Below are 27,956 nucleotides of genomic sequence, written 5' to 3'. Positions count from 1 at the left end.
TTTACAGTTTTGTCTGTTCTGTTTACTGTTTGTCCTTGCAACCTATTAACTGCAGCATGAAGATAGTATGCCAATCATGCCATCTGGTATGCTCCAGCACTGGAAGTTTTTAAGAAGAGACTGGACAGCCATTTGTCTGAAATGGTATAGGGTTTCCTATACCATGTAGGGGGTTGGGCTAGATGACCTCCAAGGTCCCTTCCAACTTTATTGTTGCTGTTGTTGTCAAAGGTTAGTTTCATCTTATGCCCAGAGTACTGTCGTTTGCTGTACTAGTTTTAAAATAATGTTTTCCCTCTTCTCCTGACCTCTGTTTCTGTACAAACACCCTACAGTGCCTTAAGATGATGTGGTCAGAATATGGTTTCCCAGGAGTAGGGAAGTCTTTATCTCTTCAGTTAAATATCGTTAACAATTATACTGTTATCTCATGACAATAAGAAAAACAATCAAACACTATCTGGATGCTGATTTCTGAGTAATTGGAAAAAAACTGACATTTCTGAGAGCACTCAAAAACTATTTCAGCCTTTCGGCCAGAGATCACCCAGAAACATAACAAACAATCCATTTTTAGAACTTTTGATCTGGCTATCCACAATAATATTATATGTCTGTATATAAAAATACAGGTGAGGGATCTCAGTTTAAAAAGAGAGCACCGATAGGTAAACCTTCTGAAAAATTAAAAGGGATTAGTGAATAACAAGAGATTTCAATATTCAATTTCACAACAGCATTAACACCTAAACTCCTGTGGGGATTCCTCTTCTTATTTTAATTTGGAATAGAACACTAGCCTTTGAGTGTGTGTGTGTGTTTGTGTTTGTGTGTTGGAATTTGGCCTTGTATCCAGAGCAATAAAGGAAATTATAATAAAAATTGGAATTAAGTTTAAACTACAGCATTTCACAGCAAACAATTATTCAAACTATTTGTTTCAGACATTCTTGATGTATATTTCCTGCAGAGTTGGCTCAATCTGTAATAAAGAAAGCCAAAGCTACAAATGAAGAAGATTTATTTGTAACAAGATTTACTACTAACAAGAATGCAAAGTTGACACCAGAAGGGACAGAGGTAGAGTGGGGTAGAAAAAACCACAGTTAGTGATTTCTTGTCTCTAAACTGTCCAGATACACATAATAATAAAGCTCCAGATGAGTGCTGAAGGGACATATGTCATTTCAATTAAGTATATAATAATTTTAGTTGACGTTTTAAAACATTCCATGGAAAAGCATTTGAAATATAATATGGGGATGCCAATAAGAATACACTCTTAATACATTGCAGATTATATGTGATCTTAAGTTTAAGATTACCATTCTGCAGAAAACTAATTGAAGCAGACATTTCTTCTGTCTACACTGTTTGCATTGCATCTTTTCAAATGCAAACTTCGAAATCTTCTTCATCTGATATGTATCGTGGAGGAATGGTTTTAATTTTTCCAATTCCATCGCAAATATATTTAAATGTTTTATTATTAAAGGGGCAGGATTTACATTTGCTTTGGTTGGTTTTACCAATGTATCTGTTATGAATCATGTTCACATTTAAAGTTCATTTAAACCTGACTTATAGATTACTTTTTTTAAAAAAATGTGATGGATTTCTGAGTTACAATCCTAATTATTGTTATTATCTGTTCACAATACTGTGAAGTCACAGCTGCCAATTCTTTAGCTGGTATTGGCCTTCATGTACATTGAGTTCTTTCCAAGAATCTAGGAAGTCATAATATATTGACATTATATAATATATATACACATATACATATACATACACACACACATACACACAAACACACACAAGCAGTGTGGCCTTGTGCGATTGACAGATAGAAATTTCATCAATTAACATTTCTTGGTATGGTACCCAATGTGCCAATAACCACTGGGATCACCATGGCCAGTTTATGTCATAGTGTTTCAACTTTGATTTTCACATCTTGATACTTTGTGACCTTCAGTTCTTTGTACTCTATTCTACTATTCACTGGTATTTCCCTTTCTTCTTTTCAGCCAATTATATCTGGCGTGTTATGAGTCGAGACTTTATCAGTCTGTTCAGAAATCCCACAATATTTTAGGCTACTCATTTTCAATTACTTTTTCAATTCCACCAATTTTTAGTTACTGGCACATAATAATTTTTACAGATGTTCCAATGAATCATTTTGGCAACTATACTATGTTTGTTATTTATAATCAGTTTGTGTGACCTTCTTGTACAAGCTGAGTATACTATTTACTGGTTTTCGTTTTTGTTGTTGTTGTTTTGCTTCTTTGCACAATCTGCACTTTGAATCATTTGATGATTTTTCAGTTCTGGCCTTGATTGAACAGCTTGCTCTTCAGCAGCCAAAATCAACCCTTCAGCTTTTTTCATTTCAGTTCCAGTTATAAGCCATTGCCAGGTTTTATCTTTATCTATTTTCTCTTTGATCTTTTACAGAAAATGACCATGTAATGCTTTTCCTTTAAAGCATTGTATTCATGTTTTATTACATTATTTTGATATTCATATTTTGTTTCCTGCACATTCAATAAGTTCCAGTTTTTACTTTGCATCAATGTTTGGTCTTGGTTATCTCTTCTGTAATCGGCCAACCTGTGATTTTCTTGTTCAACAGTTTGCTTCACTTGAAGTAAACCTTTATCTCCGTTTCGGAGGGGTAGGGTCTATCAATATTACTACAGGAAAGTAATTAATAATGTACAGTCATCAGTTTTTCTTGTTTTTCAGTCTAAACTTCCAAATAACTTTGTGTCCATTTAATAATTCCAGCAGTGTGATATCACAGATATGGCCCAGGTATTGATTGCTTTCATGGTGTTTCCACCATTCAATTTTGTCTTTAGCAGTTTCCTCACTCTTAGGATGTATTCTTTACTAATCACATTTTAACTGGTCCTTGTTTGATGTTATCCAAATATAAAATGCCCAGATACATGTAAGCTTCATGTATGGCTCTTGAATATTTCACCATTCACCATTTCAATTCAGTTACTGTTACTAATTTTACTCCAGTTTATTAGCATTTTTGCTGTTTGATTTGATTTGTAAAGATTTGATTTCTTTAAAATAACTGAAAGGAAGAACATAGCAATGACAAATAATAAGGGTGACAATGAATCACCCTGGAAGATGCCTCTCCTAATGCTAACAAGCCCATATTTTTCTCATTTCCAGCCACCAATTCTGTCTTCCACCGCTTCATTACTTTTTCTACAGTCTGATGTTTTTATTGACATTAATAGGTTCCAAATATTTGATTATTATCAAATTATGTGGTAACAAATCAAACATTTTATTATCAATGCAGACTATTACATTTGAACATTTAAGGCACATCATTTGCATTTCAAGCAAGGAGGCAGTAAAATTTTAACAAGCCTTTTGAGTGGTCTCCTCAGGAAAACAGGAAGAAACATCAATCCACAGAAACTCAATCCTGACAACACGGCTCTGCTCTTTGTAGAATCAGCTGGAGAATGATGAATTACTCATCTCCCTTTTTTTTAAATGTAGGCATGCAGTTTTAGAAGGGCCTTTTTACTGAGCTTTGGTTGCAGAAAAAACATGCAGACTTTAGAAGCAGACAGGGAATTCAAATTACATTTTCTGAATGTTTTAAACTTGATTGTAGAAAACAGGCATGCTTTCGATTGTAGATATAATGAATTCCAATTACATTCCCTGCCTAAGCTTGATTGCAGAAAACATACACATATATGAATTGCAGACACAAGGAATTAAAACTCATTTTCTGACTATTTGCTTGATTGCAGAAATATGCAGACAAGAGGAATTCAAATATCATTTTCTGACTATTCTGGATCCAAGCTATTGTACTTTAATTAATCTCTTGATAAGACTTCTATGGTCTAGATAAGCAGATGTCCTTAACATTAACAGCTCTCTCCAGATAGTTTGAACTTGTGGAAACACCCTTTATCATATAGAAATACCTTTATTGCATGTAGAGTTGAATACAGTAGGTGGGGTGCATAAAGATAACGTTTGTACAGCATTTCCAAGATATTTCCAAGGTATCTTCAAGGTCAGAAAATGGTAATATTCCCAGCCTCTGCATATGTCTGCAGTTGTCACATGTTTGCTGGTAAAATGGAGAATGAGAAATCTCCAGGGACAAAGGAGGAGGAAGTCCATCCCAGAAAGGGGAGGGAAGAGGAAATACATCATAGGGTAGGAGGGTCTGACTGCCCACATTGTAATTTCTACAAAACAGCCACGTGGTAGCAGCACACAGACCACATGATAATTGGTTTTTCTGATTTCTGCAGTTCTCCAGAACCATTTCTGCTGTTATTATTAATTCTTCTATTTCGTCCATTCTCACATTATTTTATCCACTTAAAGTAATTCACTTAATAAGTGATTATATTAAGTTTTTTTATTACTTAATCACATCACTTATTAATATGTAATCATTAATAAGTGATAAGTAACAATGTGATTCTGCAGTGGGAGAAAAGATTGTAAATTGGGTGTGACACAGTTAACAGCCAGCAGTGTGCAGCAGCAGCCAAAAAAGCTAATACAATCCTGGGTTGTATAAACAGAGGCATAGAATCAAGATCACACGAAGTATTAGTACTGTTTTATAAAACCCTAGTAAAACCACACCTGGAATACTGCAGCCAATTTTGGTGACCATACTACAAAAAAGATGTTGAGACCTTGGGAAAAATTCAGAGAAGAGCAACTAAGATTGTTGTGTAGTGAGTTCGTTGCGCAGGAATGGAGACGAGGCAAGTGAGTTCAGCAATGGTCATGTTTATTTGCTTGCAGGATCTGAACTGAGAACTGGGCTGCAGCCTGCAGCAATTTATAGCCTGGCGCCTAGGTGGCAGCCAATAGGTTTAAAGCAACCAATTGCCTCCTACAGGCAGCCAATAGCAGCACTGGAGACAGGGAGTCTGAGTTGCTGGAGAGCCATTAGCTAGCTCCAGCTTACCACATGGTATTACAATTGAGCCCAATACATAACACCCCTCCCCTCTTAGAACAGACAACATCATAGCAACAATTAGCAAAACAATACAAGTTACACGATTTAACATCATAGCAACAGTTAGGCAAGTTACACAATTTTAACACCAGAATGAATAGGCTTCCATTAACAGCACACTAGACAGTTAACAACATCCTAGTTACATTATTGTTTCAGTACAGCAACAAGTCAACAGTACAGACAACATTATAGTTCCTTTATTTTACAACATAATCTGCTAGATAAGTAGGAGGCTTGCGTGCCCTTGTGGAACGCCTCAGGGTTCCAGTCACTTTCTGGTCTACCAGCTTACCCATAGGGCCAGGCAGACCAGTGTCCCTTAATGCACTTGAGTCAATGGAATTAGGTGCTCTCTGGCTGGCCTCTCCAGGTCGGCCCACCCCAGAATCAGATTGTTCAGCAGAGTTGGCACAGCGGTTGTTAAAATCTGGTTGGCTTGCTCCGTCAGGGGATCCATGTTGCACTTCTGGACTCCCCCCGTCTACGCCCAATTCCTCATTGCTTATGAAGGAAGAGTCTTGATAGTCCATGTGTGGGCTGGCTTGGCTGCAAGTTTGGGGGCTTTAGGACGGATTTATGACGCAGTCCTCACTTAGTGGCCATTCTGGAAACTGTTTACTGAGTTGATCAATGTGGCGTCTGATGACTCGCTCTCCCTCCAGCCCCACTTTGTAAGAGAGGGGACCAGATGATTTGGTAATTTTACCAGGAACCCACAGATTTCCATGTCCATAGTTTCTGGGCCATACCCAATCGCCCACTTGCAGCCCCTTTGGGGGTTTTGGTCGAGAGGCTTCTGCTGCCACTCTGTCTGGATGCAACCTGTCCAGTTTAGTGATCAGTCGCCTCCCCCAATGAAGTTCTGCAGGACTTTTGCCTGTAGCAGTGCAGGGCGTAGAATGCTGGCAAAGTAAAAAATCTGCCAGTCTGTGATGCCAGTCCCGTTACTATGCATTTAAGTGACTCCTTCATGGTCCTCACCATACATTCTGCTTGACCATTAGAGGACGGGTAAAAAGGGGTAGACGTTGCGTGTCTGATGAGATTTGCTCTTAGGAAGGCCTGAAATTCAGCAGCAGTGAATTGGGCCCCATTGTCTGAAACTAAGACATCTGGCAACCCATGTGTTGCAAAGAGTTTTCTCAGCACCTGGATGGTCCTAGCAGTAGTCATGTTTGCAACTGGGATTACTTCAAGCCATTTGGAGTGGCTGTCTACTACTATGAGGAAGAGCTGCCCCTGAAAGGGCCCAGCATAGTTTATGTGAATTCTAGACCAGGGAGTGTGCGTCTCCTCCCACCTGTGAACTGGAGCATGTGGCATTTCAGGCCTTGATTGCTGGCATGTATAACATCCATGTACCTGTGCCTCAATGTCCTTGTCTAGACCTGGCCACCAAAGGTAGCTTCTTGCTAAAGCTTTCATTGTGACAATGCCTGGATGGCCTTCATGTAGTGACTATAAAACTATCTCTCAGTGATGAAGGAATTATGACTCTGTTCCCCCATAGGATGCACCCCTTGTGAGCTGATAGCTCGTGTCTTCTAACAAAGTAGCTCTGGAACTCAGAGCCTGGGCTTTTATCTAACCACCCTGTGTGTACCCATGAAAGCACTCTACTAAGTGTTTTATCAGTAGCTGTTTCTGCAGCTATGTCCCCAGCGTGGAGGGAAAATTCTGGCAGGTCCTGAATGGACAGAATTCTGGCTGCAGGGGCTGGGTCTGGATCTGTTAGTGGCAGTGGGAGTCTGCTCAGGCCATCAGCATGGCCCATTTCTTTGCCAGGTTTGTGAACCAGCTTAAATGTGTATGCAGACAGGAAAATAGACCATCTCAGCATTCTTGGGGAAAGTATGTGGGGAGTTTGTTTGTCTGTTGTGAAGATTCCCAGCAGTAGTTTGTGGTCTGTGAAGACCGTGAAGTCCCTGCCATATAAATAGTCATGGAATTTTTTAATTCCAGCTACAATGGCTAAGGCCTCTTTGTCAATTTGAGCATAGTTACGCTTAGCAGAGGACAGTGTCCTTGAATAAAATGCATAGGGACTTGTGTTCCATTCTTTTCTAAATGACTCAAGACTGCCCCCACCCCATAAGGAGATGCATCACATGCTAAACAGACTGGTTTAGACTCCCTAAAATGAGTTACAGTAGATTTAACTGACAATAGTGCCTTTAGGTCCTGGAAAATTTTCTCGTGAATGCTGGTAAATTTCCATGGAGCTTTTTTTTATCTAAGAGCCTATGAAGAGGCTCTGCCAATGCGGCCTTGTTAGGCAGAAATGCATGGTAGAAATTGAGGAGGCCCAAGAATGCTTGTAGCTCTCCTTTGGATTTAGGACTAGGAACCAATTGAATGGCCTTCACTTTGGACTCAACAGGGTGAATACCGTTAGCATCAATTCGAAATCCCAGAAATTCAGTTGAAGAAACCCCAATACTACATTTACTCTTTTTTAATTTGAGGCCTGCTTCACGCAGCCTTTGTAGGACAGCTCTGAGCCTGCTGGCTAATACCTCTGTAGATTCTCCAGCAATTAGTACATCAACAAAATAAGGGCAAATACCCTGAATGCCTTTAAGTGTGCGTTCCATGATTCCCTGGAAAATGCCTGGAGCAACACTAAACCCAAATTGTAAACCCTTCACTTTGAAAGCCCCCCTGTGAGTCACAATCGTCTGAGCTGCGGCTGTGGCCTCATCGACCGGCAATTGCTGATAGGCCTGTGCCAAATCTAACTTTGCAAAAATAGTGCCCCCTTGCAAAGAAGCTAAAATGTGGTTCACCACTGGGATAGGGTATGCGTGTGGCTTAAGGGCTTTGTTAATAGTACATTTATTGTCTGCACATATTCTAATTTCTCCGTTGGCCTTGAGTGGTGTGACTATAGGAGTTTCCCACTCCCCACCATCAACTGGTTGTAAAATGCCCTGTTCTACAAGCTTGTCTATTTGTGTGTCAATTTTATGTTTGAGGGCAAAGGGGACCCTTTGAGGCTTAACCCTAATGGGGACCATGCTGGGATCTAGCTTGAATGAAATAGGTGGGCCTGTGTATGTTCTTAGGGCTGAATCAAATACGTCTACAAAGTTCTCGCAAACTGACATTAGATTCGCAGCTTGTGTCCGGTTGATACCAGTTACTTGAATGCCTAAAGCATCAAACTAATCGAGTCCTATTAGACTCGTTCTCTGCCCCCCTACTACTATGACATCGAGGTGCCCATAAAACCCTTTAAATTTTACAGCCAAGGTGTCTTCCCCTTTAACTTTGACTTTAGCGTTTTGAAAATCAGTTAAAATTATGTTGGGGGGCCTTAGCTTGGCTCATTTTCTACTGCGACTGCACACAAAATTAAATGTGTCCAGGGAAATAATGGAGACAGCTGAGCCTGTGTCCAACTCCATTTTACAGGGGACACCTTGTAGCTCCACCTGAAGTTTAAATTTTGGTTTGAGGGGGCGTCAGACCCTGGTGCAGCATACACTTCTGTAGCTTTTACAAAACCCCACACTAAATGGTCCCCTGGCCCCAGCACCTCTCCTGGTTGGATCTTCCGACTGGTGTTTGGGTGGCCGGTTCCTCTGGTGAGCTCTGCAAACTGTTGTGATGTGGCCGGTTTTGCCGCAGGCCCTGCACATGGCTGACCAGAATCTGCAATCAGCACATTGGTGGCTGCTGCCACAACCTTTACATCTAGGTAAGAGAACTGCCTTGTAAGGAGTCTCTTGTTGCTTGCTGCTGTGGTGCTGTGCGTCGGGCTGCTTGTGTAGCTTGTTGACTTCAGTATCTTCTTCCTCTGATGATTCCTCTGAGCGTTTGGCATCCTCGCGGTGGACTGTTTCTTCGTGTTTCGTCATTTTGGCGGGCTGGACTGTTTGGACTGCACCCCCGGTGGCTTCGTCTGCCATGACTTCATCCTGGGCTTCAGTGAAGGTTAAATTTAGTCTAGCAAACAGTCTTTGCTGCAGTGTTCAGTTTCATAGGCCGCAGATGAGCCGGTCTCACAGTCGCTCTTCAACGTCCGCAAATTTAACTGGCGTGCCGCCTGCCTCAAGGCTGCAATGTATTCTGACACAGTCTCCCGGGCTGCTGCATTCGTGTTCGAATTTGTAACACCAAGCAATCACCAACATCTTCGGCTGGAAATGTTCTCCTAGCTTCTTCTTAAGCTCAGCGTAGAAGACTGACTCCAGCGGCATCTGGGCAAACAGATTTTTGGCCAGGTCGAATGTGGATGGGCCGCATACACAGAGCAGCGTGGCGGCCTTCAGCCCATCTTCTGCAACCTGATTTGCCCGGAAGTAGTTTTCTACCTGGGACAAGTAGGATGGCCATCCCTCCAGACGCTTGATATCGAACTCTCGCAGCCTTCCGACCTTAGGCATTCTTCAGATCTTCTCGGCTGGTTCCTGCATCTTCTGATCCTGCTTCTCTGATGCCCAGGGACTGATCCACTGAGCACGTGTTGCTAGCGTGTCTGGCTAGCCGACCGAAGGGGGGGGGAAATGCCTTTTCCCGCCAGGTGTGCACTGCCTCTCCCCTAGTGAACTTCAGCTCTTTCGGAGAAGCAGGATCCCACCTTCATTGCCGGTGTTGTATAGTGAGTTCATTGCGCAAGAATGGAGACGAGGCAAGTGAGTTCAGCAATGGTCATGTTTATTTGTTTGCAGGATCTAAACTGAGAACTGGGCTGCAGCCTGCAGCAATTTATAGCCTGGTCCCTAGGTGGCAGCCAATAGGTTTAAAGCAACCCATTGCCGCCTAGGGGCAGCCAATAGCACACTGGAGACGGGGAGTCTGAGTTGCTGGAGAGCCGTTAGCTAGCTCCAGCTTACCACGTGGTGTTACAATTGAGCCCAATACATAACAAAGATGATCAAAGGCCTAGAGGCTAAAATATACAAAGAACAGCTGCAGGACTTGGTTCTGGCTAGTCTAAAGAAAAGAAGAAATAGGGGAGACATGATAGCAGTATTTCACTGTTTGAGGGGCTGCCACAAAGAAGTGGGGGGGTCACATTATACACCAGAGCACCAGAGGGCAGGACAAGAAACAATGGTTGGAAACTAATCAAAGAGAGAAGCAACATGGAATTAAGGAGAAACTTCCTGACAGTGAGGACAATTAACCAGTGGAACAGCTTGCCTCCAGAAATCATGGGTGCTCCATCATTGGAGATTTTGAAGAAGACACTGGTATAGGTTCTCCTGCTTCAGCAGGGGGCTGTACTAGAAGACCTCCAAGGTCCCTTCCAGCTCTATTCTATTTTAATAATTGCCTTGCTTAGCAATGGAAATACTGGTCCTAATTTTGGTTGTAAATCAAGAACTTCCTTTATGTGTCATGAAAGAGAGAGGGGGGAGAGGGACAGAGGGAGAGAGAGAGAGAGAGAGAGAGAGAGAGAAGGTCTTCTTAAGCAAAAAGTTCCTATGGTAGAGGGCTACTTAGTACCTTCTCTGATCTATTTTTGCATCTAAGACTTCTAATTTAGGAAGGTGTTTTGCCTGACATTTTGCAACTTACTGGTTTTTTTTAAAAAAAATTCTGATTATTTGTTCAATGCTTTCTTGAAATTGCTCTGATTGTTAGATACCATGCATTATCCATAAAAATTAAAAGGGCAAAAATAAGACATCATAATGATATAAATAAAAATATAAAACTCACATGCCTACATGCCTATTAGCACCATTGCTATAAATTGAAACTTGGAGACTATCACCTTCCGAAAACTGGATTAGAAGCAGTATTCCTCATTCGTTGCCCTTATATGCTCCTTATAGATGAAATTATTCCATCCATAAATATTTAGCTTTTGTGGTCTACTTTTAAATGCTTGCAAGATACAGAAGATTTTTTTGAAAATATATTTCCCTGGGTGAGGTAGAGCATATAGGAGATATAGTTTAAGTTCAACAAATATTTTTAAAAACATAAGCATATTACACTTAATTTTTCAAAAGTGAAACAACATCTCCATAGTTTATAAAAGAACACACAATAAGAGATCTATGCCTTGTAGAAAGATAACATCAGTGTCAAACCCTATGCCTGTACTTAAATGAACTTTAGATGGTTGAACTGGAAAAGACTAGTTTTACTCAGAATACCTAAAACTAGCTTTGATAATCATTAGTGTAGGGCAAAAGAAAACCCCTTCTTGCTTATATAAATCATTGCTGTTTCTAAGACATGTGTTTTGAATTGTTGAGCTACCATCATTTCTAATTTTGCATGCACATGAATAAATAACCACAAGTAATAATAAGACTTCGAGCCAAATCATTTACATACTTGGCTTTTATGAGATATGGCAATTTTGACCGTATAACATATTTAATATAATTCACAAGCCCTTGTAGTGATTTATTTTCAATCTGGAGGCAAAATATTGATATGCACTATCCACCATAGACAAGCTTCTGTTCATTGTGATGACAGAAAGCTGCTCTGGAAACAAAGCAATCAGGCTACCTTGTGATTAGTGGCAATGGCAGGATCCAGGTGATCATTATGGGAGGTAATTGCAAGTATTATAATTTCACTTTTGCTCACTGCATTATTTCAGCATGATTGTAAAAATTCTATTTTTATTCTATGTTGGGCATTGGGACTATATACCACTATATACCACTATCAGCCTTCCATCCTTCCGAGGTAGGTAAAATGAGGACCCAGATTGTTGGGGGCAATTAAGCTGACTTTGTAATAATGCCGCTTGGGAGGTGTGTGAAAGCCCTAATAAGCAGGCATATACATAGAATGAAGGCTACTGCTAAGTTTGTAAGCTGCCCTGAGTCTTCGGAGAAGGGCAGGATATAAATGGAATTAAAATAAAATAAATAAAAATATACATGGCTTACCATAGACAGGACCATTAAAGAAAGACACTATTTGTTAAACTTCCACTTTTTCCAGTATTAGTTCATTAAGTGCCATCGGGTCAGTATGCAATCCTAGAGACCACATAGATAGACATCATTTCTCCATGACAATCTGTCCCTAATCTGGTCTTTCAGGTATTCCAATAGTGCACCCACCATTGCTGTAACCAAGTCCATCTACCTGTCTTCTGTGAGTGCTCTTCTCTTTCCTTCCACCTTTCCCTGCACTAAAACCTTCTTCAGAGAGCTAGGTATTTGCATAATATATTCAAAATAAAATTTCTATTATAGTACAAGTACAAGTATAGTACAAGTCATTTTAACCTCCCTGAGAAGTTGATTTCCTGAACATATCTGCCTAGTAGAGCTAACATCACTCTTGCAAATCTGATTGTGCTATACTGTACCACATTTTCCTCCTTATAGTTCAGTGAAATTAAGGAGTCATTTACCTGAGCCACTTCTGAATGTTACTTGTTCTGGACTTGAAGTAGCTGTGCATGAACATGAATGTGGACTTGGGAAATCTTTTAAAGCAGCCACATGATTCTTCCTAGGACATTAGGAAGGGGTGCTATTGCCCCCTCTATACTTAAAGTACCTTTCAAATCCTCTACACAGCTCAAACAAGTATTTGAGGATGGAATATTACCATTTTCTGACCTTGGAGATACCTTGGAAATATCTTGGAAATGCTGTACAAACGTCGTCTTAATCTACATGCAATAAAGGTATTTCTATATGATAAAGGGTGTTTTCCACGAGTTCCACTATCTGAAGAGAGCTGTTAATGTTAAGGAAATCTGCTTATCTAGACCATAGAGGTCTTATCAAGAGATTAATTAATACACAATGGCTGGGATTCAGAATAGTCAGAAAATGGTAATATTCCCAGCGATTGCACATCTGCTGTTGTCACATGTTAGCTGAATAATAATGGAGGATGGGATTCTCTCCAGAGACAAAGGAGGAGGAAGTCCATCCCAGAAAAGGGAGGGAAGAGGAAATACATCATAGGGCAGGAGGGTCTGACTGCCCACATTGTAATTACTCCAAAACAGCCACGTGGTGGCAGCACAGTTCCTATAAAATAGTTGCTTTTGCTGAAAGAAACACACCATTGTATTCCTTTGTAAAATGCTTATGAATGACTAATTATAATAACAGTACAGTAAGAGACATGCCCCCCCTTTCTTCTTTTGCAAAGTAAGCTTGAATATACTCAAGAGCAGGCCTTGAAACTTGACTAAATTTTCTCCCTTTGAAATATATCCTCTCCACTTTACTCTTTCTTATCGGAATCTGAAATGGTATTCGTCATTAGGCTGGGATATTTCATCTTTGATCTCAATCCCATCTCATCTGTGGGTTTGATTTACTAATTGAGAAAAATCAAATTATGTCTCCTTATAATGACAAAAGGAAAGGTAACAGAGGTAGATTCCAATGAAGTGCTTCCAACACAGCTCAAATGAATAGCTTCTCATAGCATAACAGGAAGCTCTCTCTCCTGTAAGAATTGCTTAATTCTAGAGAGGGAAGCACTCAAGAAAAAAGAAAAAAAGAGGACAAGCTGGAATATGCCTTCAATGCTTTAAAAAGAACTAAGTGGAATGCAGAAAAGAAAGCCAAAAAGGAAGAGATGAAAGTTAGCGTTTAAGGCAACAGTATAGTTCAAGTCAGCCTGTGTTATTTTCTTTTTAGCTATGGATGACAGACACAGCATGACTAAATAGCTAAATATGAGGCTAATTAAAAACAAACACTTCGCTTAAAAATGTATTATTGACCAAAAAATATTATTTTCTCAGGAGCTTGTTACATGAACATTACTGACTTGATTAGGTATTATTAGCATGTCAATCACTTTTTGGCTATTTATATAACCTTGTGCCTGGTTTTTCATTGCTGTATACACAGATTAAAAGGTAGATATACACAGTACATAGTTCAGGAATTTGTAATCTCTATTGTCAGTATATTTTTGTTACAACTGTAGCAGTGAAGATTTGAGAAGAGACGAGGTCCTTTTTTCCCCTCCATGCCCAACTTCAAGCGTGTCCTTGACTCTCTTATGTTCTGTAAAGAGGACACAGATGTCATAACCTGATTTAATCATTGACTAGGACTCAGAGATCCCTCTCCCAGGTACTACTATTGAGCAAGGTACCTCCTAAACTATACCTGTGCATTTGGTTTTTTCTTGCCTAAATGTAGAACTTTACTTTTTCATCACTGAATTTCATTTTGTTAGATAGTGCCCAATGTTCAAGTCTGTCCAGATCCTCCTGTATCTTAAGCCTGTCTTCTGGTGTGTTGGCTATTCCTGCCAGCTTGGTGTTGTCTGCAAATTTGTTGAGTTCCCTATCAATCCCCTCATCCAAATCATTGATGAAGATGTTGAAGAGCACTGGGCCCAGAACAGAGCCCTGGGGCACCCCACTACTCACTTCCCTCCATGTAGATGCAGTTCCATGCACTTCATTTCTTGGAGTGCTAAGCTTGGCACATGGGTGAAAATTTATCACTGGTGTTCCTTGTGAGATGGTCTGTTTTATTGGTTCTGATATGGCATGAAAATTGACAAGCGAGGTGGTAAGCTCAACCTTTACCAGCAATGAGATTCTTTCATTGCTGACCTCAATGGAACATCAGGCAGGGCACTTTATCAAAATTGGCCTCTTCTTGAACTACTCAAAAGAAACTGATCAACCTTAGGACTATTTTAAGAATGCTAGAGCTGAGTTGATCTTCCAGTTGTGTTGGCAGGATCTTTGTGGACAGAATATTAAAGAATTGGATGCTGAGAAAGTGAATGAATCTGAAATGTTGCCACCCCAAAAGAACGTTGACTACTCCTTAACTTACAACTTCAATTGGGACTGTAACTTCCATTGCTAAGCAATGTGATCCTTACGTGAGTCATCAAGTGACCGTGCCTGATTTTACTATTTTTTTTGCTGGGGACATTAAGCAAATCCAGCTTTGCCCATTGATTTGCTTTCCAGAAACTAGTTGGAAAGCTGGTGATCATGTGACCCCACTGTAAATAAATGCCAGTTGTGAAATGCCCAAATTGGGTTTCCCAGCCCCTGATCTCAGGGATTCTACAACATTTGTAAGTGTGAAGATAGATCATATGTTATTAATTTCAGCACCATAATGATGGTTGCTAAACAAATGGTCATAAGTCAAGGACTACCCTCGACTTATGGAATCAGTAAAAGACCCTTATAAAGCAGAAATATACAGAATATAGAGAAAAAGAAGATAAAAATCATTATCCATATCAGTATCAAATAATCCCATCATGTCACTCAATAAAATTTTCCATAATATTGAGATTGAAACTTGCAACAACATTGCATATTATCTGCAATAATGGAAAATGGAAAAGCCACAGAAGCTGCATGGGACTTCAAAAGACTGCAAAGCACCTTAAAGCCACCTGATTTGATTCCATGCTTCTAAACAGTTTCCCGCTCCAGTCTGCTTCAATGGGGTAATGCAATAAGTCTTCATTTAAGAGAAGCATCCTTTTCAAATTTGCACAACAGCAGTCCTTTATAAAGATTACTATGCTGAGCAATTTAATCATATGATAGGCAGAATAGTAGAGAGATTTCTTAAAAGAATCTAGTATTGTTGGAATTTTTCAAACTGGTTGCTGCTGCTGCTGCTTCTCAACTAAAAATTTTCCTGTGTAAATCAAGGACATTGCAAGTCAAGACCAATGGGATAGAATGGTGGAAGGAGGGAAAGTGGATATTCATTCATGTAGGGATGGAGACCCACTGACCATATGCAGCACTCCTGCCAGGACCCCTTTGCAGCCCTTAAAATCTATGGCATGGCTACTTGATTTTGGAGATTTGTGGTCAGTTTTAGAGCAGGGAATGTAGCTCAAGACTTCTCTAATAGAAACATTAAGCTGGCTTTGCTTGTGGTAGTGCCTTGTTATGGAAGTAATGTTTAGAAGTAAAAAAAACAATATAGAAATGGAAGGCCACTTGCGCACCAACGTATAGTGATCCAACCAATAGTCCTTTCTTGTAGAGTTTTAATGCAGGAAAAAGAGAAACATAGGTACCACAGTTTTGTTAGGTGACAGAGAAGAATTCAGTATTATAGCCTCCAGTTTGTTGGTTTTATATTTCTGAGAATTCCTACACAGGAAATTGACTGGAAAGTCTGGAAATTGCCAACCCTGCAAATCTGGATAGAACCAGATAGTGAAAGACCAGGTTGGAGAGGAATTATGATGTAATCTAAGAGATCCACCATAATATTCAAGCAAACTAGGGCAGCAAAGTCATGTAATTTTTATTAAATATCATTTCAAGTGGTTTCATGAGATCACTAGAGGCAGACTTTTCATCCCTATTGATGTTAAAAATTATGTCAGAAATCTCTGATGTGCATAAGAAAGCAAAGAATGAATCTGATTTGACATTCATACTCATGGAGACATCGAAACCAGAGCTGCTATGAAGAACACTGCTATTGATATAAAGGGCCCAGTTTAAGATTTGTTTAGATCTAGTATATTAAATTTACATGCAGATGTGTTTCATAAGAATATGTGCACCAGCCAAGGAATAGTTATGGCATCCCAATGAAATGGCTAAACATCTCACATAACACAAGGGTATGCCAGTTAAGAAATATAAATACTGTAACTTCAGGAATTAAAGCAAACTGATTGTAACATGCCAACCTTCAGTAATCTAACAGAAGCATAACATCTAAAATGTATTTTAATTACAGATGTCATGTGCAGAAGGCGTGCATTCTTTAAAGTGTACATGCATTTCTTTTGTATCCAAATAAAAACGTCTTTATTTTTCTAGGAAATAAGGTCTGTGTCTTCTTGTAATGAAAGGCGTAATGAAACAAATGCTCCTTCCTTTTGTGCTAGAGGTTACCAGCTGTGGACAGCACATATCAGCAAAGCTGCTGTCTAGCAATCTCCTGGATTTTTATAGGATAGATATGGTAAAGTAAACATTGTATACAGGTGGTACTCGACTTACAATCACATTTGAGCCCAAAATTTCCGTTGGTAAGTGAGCTTTGTCCCATTTTTCTTGACACAGTTGTTAAGTGAAACACTGCAGCTGATAAGTTAGTAATTTGGTTGTTAGTGAATCTGGCTCCCCATTGACTTTGCTTGTCAGAAGGTCGCAAAAGGGGATCATGTGACCCTGGGACACAGCAAAGGTCATAAATGTGAACCAGTTGCCAAGCATCTGAATTTTGGTCACGTGATCATGGGGATGCTGCAAAGGTTGTAACTATGAAAAATGGTCATAAGCCACACTTTTCAGTGCCGTTGTAACTTTGAACAGTCACTAAATGAACTGCTGTAAATTAACAACTACCTGTACTGGGTGTAGCTGACTACTTCCAATAAGTTCTGAATAGAACTTTTTGTAAAGAATCCTATTATGCAAGGATTTTGCTCTCCCTCTGCTACTGGAGACATCTGTTGTGATTCAGGGTCAGCCTGTGGGTCCGGCAGCCGGGTCGGATGACTCGGATGACTCAGACGAGGGGGAGGAGGAGGGTGTTGAAGACGAACTTTCTGATGATGGCTTGGAGGCTTCGCAGAGCCCCCAGCCAGGGCCCTCTTACTTGGTGGAGACTCAGCTGCGCGAGCCCGACAGTGCGGATGATGATGACCCACAGCTGGCCCTGTTCAAGGATGCCCGACGCAGGAGGCAGTCAAGCAGGAGCAAGCAGAGAAAGGCTGTGGGACTTCTCGGAAGGAGGCACAGGGAGGCCACGCCCTGAACTCTAATAAAGGGAGTGTTTGGGGAAGGGCTGGTTGCTGAAAGCAACCGCTCCGTTTGAGGATCAAAGCTCCGGTATCTTGTTTCATGTTTTGTTGTTTGTTTGTGTAATAAACTTGGCAGACGTCTTCCAGCCTCAGACGTTTTCCAGCCTCTGCCGTTTGTACAGGGGTTGCCTTTCTGCAAGGCCGGTAGCAGGCTGGTACAGAACAGTTTGCTTTCAGCCTCCCACCCCTTACTACTATTATGGAGCAGCTACGTGCCGAGAATGCTCAGCTCACCCAGCAACTCACTTTGCTGGCAGCTCAGGTGGCTCAACTGCAAGCTCAGGTTCATGCTGCACCCCCACCCAGGAGAAAATGCCAAGTTGCAATGCCAGATAAATTTACAGGTACTCCAGAACTGTTTCCTGCTTTCCTGGGACAATGCCAGCTCTTTATCAGCGTGAGAGCAGCTGATTTCCCCACTGACCGGGATAAGGTGGGGTTTGTGTTAAGCCTTCTTTCGGGTGATGCAGCTCGTTGGGGCACGCCTCTGCTGGCTCAACCTAGCCCATTGTTGGACAACTTTGTGGGGTTTTGTGACCATATGCGTCTGATGTACGAGGACCCAATTAAGACGCAGACTGCCACTCGACGCCTGAAAGCTCTGAGGCAGGGTCAACGCCCCCTACAGGGCTATATCAGCGATTTCCGGCTGCTTAGCCAGGATTCCGCCTGGAATGAGGCTGCGCTCGTGGATGCCTTCCAGGATGGATTGTCGGAGGAGATGTTGGATGAGCTGGCCCGTGTGGATATTCCCTCAGACCTGAATGGGCTGATCCATCTCTGCCTGCGGATCAATGCTCGGTTGCAGCAGCGAAAGAGTCGCCGTGCCACCCCACAGACCCCTGCCGCCCCTGTTGTGCGTGAGCCCCCAGTTCAAAGGGAGGAGCCAATGGAGCTGGGTGCCGCCAGGTCTCGTCTATCGGTGACTGAAATGAACAGACGACGATCGGGGGGGTTGTGTTTTTACTGTGGGGACCCTGGACATTTGGCTGCTTTTTGCCCAAAGAAGCGTCAGCGGGCATCAGTGACCAAGCCTGCCCCGAGACAGTCCCCTACTTTGCTGTCGGGAAACGCCCCGAGCCCGATCTAGATGGTGTGAGAGATCGGGCGTCCCACAACAACAACACCGAGCGACGCCTTTCCGATGGTGCCTGTGAACCTCCACGGCATTTGATTTTGGAGGCACGTCTGATCCTTCCTGGCAAGCCAGAGGGGATTCCAGTCCATGCCTTAATTGACTCTGGGGCCACCACAAACTTTATGGACTCAGCCTTTGTGGCCAAATGGGCTGTTCCCCAGTGCCGGTGGATCCGCCCATGTTAGTGGAGACTATCGATGGTCGAGTGCTCCTGTCTGGGCCTATTACGGCCGCCACGCAACCAGTATGTATGGCCATCAGTTCCCACGTGGAGGCCATCCAGTTCTATATCACCTCAGATCTGCACTTCCCCGTGGTCTTGGGACTGGCGTGGCTCCGGGCGCATGACCCACAGATCTATTGGTCACAGAACTTGGTCACCTTCCCAAGCTTGCAGTGCGTGGACCACTCCCGCCATATCTGTGCCGGCCAGGTGGAGGGTTCCCCAGGGGTTTCCTTGCCTCCCGAACTGTCCAACTTTGCTGATGTGTTCAGCGAGTCAGAGGCGGATCAATTACCCCCGCACAGGCCCTATGACTGCTCCATTGATTTAGTCCCTGATGCGCCTCTCCCAGTGGGGCGTTTGTACTCCATGTCGGAGCCCGAGTTGGCTGCATTGCGGGACTTCCTGGAGAAGAATTTGGCTCGCGGTTTCATCCGGCCCTCATCCTCGCCAGTGTCTGCACCCGTGGTCTTCGTCAAAAAGAAGTCGGGCGAATTACGGCTTTGCTGCGACTACCAGAAACTCAACGCCATCACGGTGCGCAACCGTTACCCGCTGCCCCTCATCCCCGAGCTCTTGGACCGACTCCGGGAGGCTAAGATCTTCACGAAACTGGACCTGCGTGGAGCTTACAACCTCGTCAGAGTTCGGCCGGGTGATGAGTGGAAGACGGCGTTTGGTACTCGCTATGGACATTTTGAGTACACAGTGATGCCGTTTGGCCTGACCAACGCTCCCGCTGTGTTTCAGCATTTCATGAACGACATCTTCCGGGATTTGTTGGACCAGTTTGTCGTGATCTATTTGGACGACATCCTGATCTACTCCCCGTCGCGTGAAGTGCATCATCAGCATCTCCGTCAGGTTCTGCAGCGACTCCGAGAACATCGGCTGTTTGCCAAGTTGGAGAAGTGCCAGTTCTACCGGGTGACCATCGATTTCCTGGGTCACCGCATTTCTCCTGAGGGCATCGCCATGGAGCCGAGTAAGGTTGAGTCGTTGCAGAGTTGGCAACCCCCGCGTCGCGTGAAGGATGTTCAGCGACTTCTTGGATTTGCCAACTACTACCGAACTTTCATCCCTGGCTTTGCTGCCTTGACAGCCCCCCTCACCCGGCTCCTGCAGAAGAAGACTCGGTTCCAGTGGAACGCACCAGAACAACAGGCGTTCCAGGCTTTGAAGGACGCCTTCATGAAGGAGCCCATCTTGAAGCATCCTGACCCGCAACGGCCGTTTGTCGTGGAGGCGGACGCCTCCGACATTGCCATTGGGGCAGTGTTACTCCAGGCAACGACGCCCAGCGGTACCCTTTTCCCTTGCGCGTATCACTCTCGAAAATTGAACCCCTCGGAGCGCAACTATACCATCTGGGAGAAGGAGCTGCTGGCCATCAAAGCGGCGTTCGAGGCCTGGAGGCATCATTTGGAGGGGGCGCGGCATCAAATCGAGGTCCGGACGGACCATAAGAATCTGGAAAGCCTGCAGACCGCTCGGAATTTGAACCAACGCCAGATCCGGTGGTCTCTTTTCTTTGCGAGGTTTGACTTCCGGGTTCGGTACATACCAAGCGGGCACAATCAGAGAGCGGATGCTCTGTCCAGGAAGCCCGAATATACCCGAGTGGAAGACAAGCTTCTGCCCAGGACAGTGATCCCTGTCGAGTCTTTTGCTGCGGTACGGGAGCCGGTTGTTATACGGGCTCGGATCCGGGAGGCACAGCAGCAGGAGGCGTGGGTGGCTCAGCGGAAGGAGGAGGTGGGGCCAGATTCGCCTTGGACGGTCACGGATGGACTCTTGTATTATCGTGACCGGCTCTATGTTCCGGGAGGGCCACTCAGGGGACTCGTCCTCAGCCAGTGTCACGATAATCCGGCAGCGGGGCATTTTGGCCTGTTCAAGACCCTGAACCTGGTCTCCCGTACCTTCTGGTGGCCCCGAGTCCGACACGACGTCCAGTCTTATGTCACCTCCTGCATCCCATGCAGGCAGGCCAAGTCAGCGACAGGGGCCCCGCCTGGATTACTGCAGCCTTTGCCAACACCCAAAAGACCCTGGGGGGCTGTGTCCATGGACTTTCTGACGGATTTACCCCTATCCTCTGGTTTCACGACAGTGTTTGTGGTGGTGGACATGCTGACCAAGATGGCGCACTTCATCCCCTGTCGCGGCTTACCGTCAGCTCGCGCCACTAGTCGTATGTTTATTCAACAGGTGTTTCGGCTGCACGGCCTCCCCGATAGAGTCGTCTCCGATAGGGGGGCCCAGTTTACAGCCCGCTTCTGGCAGGAGTTGATGCATGCGTTGGATATCAAGGTTTGCCTCTCGTCCGTGCATCATCCTCAAACTGACGGGGGAACCGAGAAGGTCATCGGTATCCTGGAACAGTATCTGCGCTGCTACGTCAATCTGCAGCAGAACAATTGGGTGGACTATCTGGCCATAGCTGAGTTTGCCTTTAACAACTCGCAGCACACCTCCACACAGATGACACCGTTCTTGGCCAATGTGGGTTATCACCCCCGGTTTTTCCCCCTTTCTCCCGTGGACTCACCGGAGCCGGCAGCGAACGACTTCTTGGCAGAGTTACAGGCGATCCATCGATTGGTGCGACGGCAATTGGAGAAGGCCAAGGCCGATTACAAAAGGTTTGCTGATCGGTCAAGACGGGATACGCCTCCACTATCGGTGGGGGATCGGGTCTGGCTGTCCACCAGGAACTTACCGTCCACACGGCCAGTGAGGAAGTTAGATCACCGATATTTAGGACCGTTCCCAGTCGAGGCTGTCATCAATCCGGTCGCCTATCGCTTAACTCTGCCACATTCCCTGCGCGTGCACCCAGTCTTCCATCGGTCTCTGTTGGTCCCCGAGCAACCGGCTTGTCCACTCCGCCAAGCGGAACCTCCCCCATCAGGACCTCGTGATGGAGGCAGCACCCCCGAGTACGAGGTCGCCAGCATCAGGGATTCCCGTTGGCTGAAAGGTCGTTTCCAGTACCTGATCGAGTGGAAAGGTTACGGGCCGGAGGACTTCACCTGGGAAGACGCGACCCCCGTTCATGCCCCTGCGTTGGTGACTGCTTTTCACGAACAATTCCCATCCCGACCGCATCCGGATCGGCAGCCCCGGGGGAAGGGCCCTGCGGTGCGGGATAGTGTTGTGATTCAGGGTCAGCCTGTGGGTCCGGCAGCCGGGTCGGATGACTCGGATGACTCAGACAAGGGGGAGGAGGAGGGTGTTGAAGACGAACTTGCTGATGATGGCTTGGAGGCTTCGCAGAGCCCCCAGCCAGGGCCCTCTTACTTGGTGGAGACTCAGCTGCGCGAGCCCGACAGTGCGGATGATGATGACCCACAGCTGGCCCTGTTCAAGGATGCCCGACGCAGGAGGCAGTCAAGCAGGAGCAAGCAGAGAAAGGCTGTGGGACTTCTCGGAAGGAGGCACAGGGAGGCCACGCCCTGAACTCTAATAAAGGGAGTGTTTGGGGAAGGGCTGGTTGCTGAAAGCAACCGCTCCATTTGAGGATCAAAGCTCCGGTATCTTGTTTCATGTTTTGTTGTTTGTTTGTGTAATAAACTTGGCAGACGTCTTCCAGCCTCAGACGTTTTCCAGCCTCTGCCGTTTGTACAGGGGTTGCCTTTCTGCAAGGCCGGTAGCAGGCTGGTACAGAACAACATCCCAGTACTGCATGATGAAGGCCAGGGGTCTACAAACCTGGCCCTTTTATGACTTGTGGACTTCAACTCCCAGAATTCCTCAGCAGGCATGCTGGCTGAGGAATTCTGGGAGTTGAAGTCCACAAGTCATAAAAGGGCTAAGTTTAAAGACCCCTGATGTAGGCTGCTAAAGAATACTGTTGAGTTACACTTTTTAAAGGATGCTCCTTGGCTATGCTAGAGAAACAGCTGCTTTAAAATACCACTGTGATAAACTAATTAATAAAAGAAGAAAAAAGCTAGAGAAGAGTATCAGCGAAGTAATATGTACTTTAAAATTAATAATAACAGTAGGGAAGTGGATAAGAAAATTATATTATCAATAAATCAACTTCTTAGTCACTAGTAATTTCAGCAGTTCTTCTCAGAAAAAAATGGAATAAGGCTGATGCTTAGTTCATTAAAAAGCCCAATTATATAGGTAGGTTTTTGTTCCTCTTCTGACTGATAAAATGATTTTTAAAAGAACATTTTTAGTTCTTATTGTTTTGTTGGGTCATTGATACCCTTCTCTGATCATTCACTAACCTTTTCAGGCTTATTATGGCCCAGAGATTTTCTTAAGAGCAAAGCATTCAAGTGCATCTTACTTAGTAAGGCTTAACCTGAGTGAAATCACACCCAGTGATAGAGAAGGCAAAGGAAATACTTCACAATCAGTCCCTACAGAAGACAAAAAACTAAAAACGACTTCTTCTTATAGAGGGAAAACAAGTCCCAGATGGAGCCATGTGAATTGGCACCAAGCTAGCTACAAGGCTGCCAAATACAGATTTACAAAAAGGAACAGAGGAAAACAACAAACACATTTTTTTAGCTGAGATCTTAAGCTTTTCTTATAATAATTTAGCACAATGTTTACTTCACAAACTAGATAATTATTAGATTAAACTTTTCTTCAGTTCACAACTGAAAAATTGTAAATGAACTAACACTGTTGCTACTAGGTACTCCTGCTATATGTTAGAATGTCTTCCAATAACATGTAGTTTTATAGATCAGGATAATTAAAGTAATGTTTTAGTGATCTTTTGTGCATGGTTTTAAAAACACGGATGAGTTCTGAAATTATTCCTTTGTACATATATTTTTTTTAGATTTGCTCCTTTTGTCTTATCACAAAGACATTCCACTCACTCTATGTAACAAAACAAAATCCCAAGGGGAGAAAAAGCCAAACTATTCTAGAAATACACATTATAGTCATGGGAAAAACATATTACTAATAGTTTTTCCTAAAGATGACATCTTTAAGAAATAAATGCAATTGTTTCTATGGCCCTAAACAGGCTTTTAATCCTCTACATAGATGGATAGTTGAGTAAAGCCTTTAAGATCTGCTTGGGAAAAGAAAGTCAAAAGTAAGGCTATTTTGGAGAATTAGAGATCATTCTCTAATAAGTCTTATTAACTTGTCCTTAATAATGTAACTTTCCATGGCCACCACAAGAGCCAAGTAAAGGATATACTGTGCTCTCAAAATTTCCAAGGTGTCAATTAACCCCATCAGAGTTGCTTCCCCTTGAAAGAATGTGATACGGAGGTCATTACAGGGCCTTTCTTGTTTATTGCCATAGTGGGGATGTGTGTGTGAGAAAAGGATGCGGGAGGTTGGGTTTTTAAATTCTGCTTTGCACTGCTGTATACAGGGCTTTTTTTCTTATAGAACGTTCAGAACGGAGTTCCAGCACCTTTTTTGGATGGAACCTTGTAGGGTAGGCAAGGCAGGTTGAATGACATGTGTGAGTTCCGGCACCTTTTTCTTTTACAAAAAAAGCACTGGCTGTATACCACCAAGAGTCACAGTGTGTGATTTGGGCAGTCATATCAATTTGTTTAATAAATAAATAAACTGGGAATACGAGGACAGGTTAACTCCAGTTATAATAAATCTAACGCAATGCAGTTTAATTGATTCAACTTCCTCCCATGTCTCTCTCCTCCAGGACTCTTGTTGCACCCAAAAATCCTTATCCTGCATATAAGTTAAATATCTGCTCTAAACTATCCTCCTATTAACAACTCATCCAAAAGCAGAGGGCAGTGTTCCCTACTGGGAAAAACACCAATTTACCTCAGGTAAGTTCAGGCTGATAATAGGAGGACATTCATCTATTTAGCTATTTAGTACTTCTGGGAGAGGAAGGGGACCCACACATTTCTAGGCACTCACCCAGCTCAATTTCCCTCCCTCTTAAATTATATGTCTTGTGCTCTTTTTCTGTTTCATATTATCTTTTGAAAGAGACTTTTTAATTTATTTCTTGTTTAGTTTTTATTAGAAAATCAGCTGCACTGGTCATTCCTCCCCCTCCATTCTGTGGGTCCTCAAGCCTGTTTGGATCATAAGCATCACATTAACCCAATGCACATGAAATCCGGTCAAAGTAGGCAAAGGCAAGGAGTAGGAGAGAAAATCAAAGTAATAATCCTCTTACGATAAAAACAATTTCTTGCAGAGCTCCAGCTGCTGGCCGAAGTCTATTCCCAGTAGGGCTTTTCAAGGAGATTGCTGAATTCATGCTAATGGTACTGTAACTTTGATACAGTGAAGACCCTCCAAAACATTTTTTAAAGTAAATGCATTCATTACAAGGCTTTTACCTCATTTCCAGCCTCCTGCAGATGTAGCTTAAAGCAGCAGCTCCCAAACGTTTAGGCTCCAGGGACAGGTTCGTGGAGACAGTTTTTTCCATGGGCCAGAGGGGGTATGGTTTCCCACCCAGTGGTGGGATTCAGATATGTGAACAACTGGTTCTCTGGGTGGATGCCGCTTCTGGAAGTCTGTTCTGGGCCTGGGCAACAAAAAAATAGCTACTGGTTCTGCCGACCTGGTGCAAACTGGCTGAATCTCACCACTGGTTTTGCCTACTGCCTGCATCCTGTAGATGGGGCTTCTCTTGTTTGCACAGCCTGGTTGCTGGCATGGCATGGACCAATGCCAGTCCACAGACCGAGGGTTGGGGACCCCTGGTTTAAAGCCCTCCTTAGTGTCACTTGTTTCCAAATACTATCTTTCTGCTTCTGTTACAAGTATTGCTCAGTAGCCAGACTACAATGCATCCTGGGCAGTACTGGTAATCACATGATCAGGATCCAAGATTTGCTCAATTTTAGCTACTTAAGGCTGCTGAAGCCATTTTTCCTACCCACCTTCACTCCATAGGCATTTTTAATTTAGCTGCAGAAAAGATAAGATATTCAGCTTTTTCAGATGCATCTGCCTAAGTAATGCCTGAGCAGATCTTTCTAAAGTGCTTATCAAGTATTCCTTCACCCCTTATAAATAGAATTAGCTCTCTTGTCCTTGGAAGTCAGGTAAGTGGGTGGGTGCTGTCAGTAATATTCATTACGTCCTTTAGCCTGAGAAGCTTTCAGCTGGCTGGGAAGGTCATGGGAATGGGTTTCTTCAAGACGGCAATTAAATTTACATCTTGTGATCCATGTGAGAAGGGAAAGGACTAGGTCCTATTCTTATGCCCCAAACCAAGAGAAAAGAGAAGTGCATCAATACCACTGCCAAAGACAAGATTTGTCTGGGAAATCACCATCTCCAGCCTGCTGGCTGCCTTCACACAAAAAGCCTTTTACCTGGGTTAGAGAAGGAGATGGTCAAGGAAATATCTTGCCTCTGCAGCCTTGCTTGGTTGACCCAGGGTCAAAAGAAATAATCACTCAGCATACTGATGATACTGGAACCCACACTAGTAAATGGCCTCTCCCAGGAGTTTCATACATAGAGTATGTTGAATAGGAGGGAAGAAACTATCAAACTTTGTGGCATCCCATAAAGGAGGGATTAGGGAAACAGTTCTTCCCCTTACAACCAGCACTAACTGGGACCAGCCTTGGAGGAAGGAAAAAAAATCTTGCAATACCATATTCCTATTGCCTTACTCCCAAAGCTGGTCCAGAAGGATGCAGTGGTGGATGATATGAAAAGCCACTGAGAAATCAAAATGCATCATCCCCATGCTGCCACAGGTCACCACAACCTTGACCATGGCTATTTCTGTATTGAATCCCTGCTTTAAATGCAGGATGCTATCATTCTTTTTTTTTTCTTAAAGAGTTTTACAAAAAAAAATTAAAATACATATCCCCAAAACCCACCTGCCCCAAACCACCCCCTTCCCCCCCACTTCCCAGAGGTGAATACAGGGTTATAGATATAATAATCATATTCTAACTAAGATTATCCATTATAAAATTAACCAAATTCATAATGTGCTTTAACTCCCCTTTAACATAGATACATTCAAATTATTAAAAACATAATAATAACTTAAACAAAAATATAATCAATACTAATACTAAAATTAATAACCATCTAAAATCTACTCATAAGCTAAATGGAACTTTTTAGTCCCATATTTATTCTGAATATAATCTATCCATCTCCTCCAAACTGAAATATATCTTTCTTCCGAGTGATCCTTCAAATAAGCAGAAATCTTAGACATTTCTGCAAGATTCGATACCTTAAGTACCCATTCTTCTATAGTAGGCAAACTATCCTTCTTCCAATATTGTCCCACCAGTAACCGTGCTGCTGTTATCAAGTTCAACATCAAATTGATTTCTTTAGTATCACAATCTACAACAATACCCAATAAAAACAATTGTGGAGAAAACTTTATCTTTCTCTTAAAAATCTTTTGAATGTTCCACCAAATTTTAATCCAAAAAGCTTTTATATTTCTGCAAGTCCACCACATATGAAAATATGTGGCTTCTGGCACTTCCGGTGGCTGCGCGGCGCCGGAGGCAGCCTTCCCGGGCTGCCCGCGGCTCAGCTGAGTGATTTTCGCCCGAAACAGCGCCGATCAGCTGTTCGGGCGAATTTGAAGCCCCCTCCTCGGGAGAAGAGGAGGGGGTGAGGCCCCAGGTAGGGGTTGAGTTCTCCGGGGCCGCCTGAGCTTGCAGCTTGGGCGGCTGAAGGATCGAACTCCCCCGTAGCCTGGGTCGCTCCCAGCTGGCCAGCGCCTCTGCTCCTGATTTCATGGAGCAGAGCCAGGCGTCTGCGACCACCCCTGCCTGAAGGAAGGACTATGGATTAAAAGGAGCAGGCAGAGCGGTACAAGAGGAAAAGGTGAAGAGGATTATTTT

This window comes from Vipera berus (genome assembly GCF_964194415.1).
Source record: "Vipera berus genome assembly, chromosome: 2".
NCBI lineage: Eukaryota > Metazoa > Chordata > Lepidosauria > Squamata > Viperidae > Vipera > Vipera berus.
Note: the sequence above shows the minus strand (reverse complement) of the source record.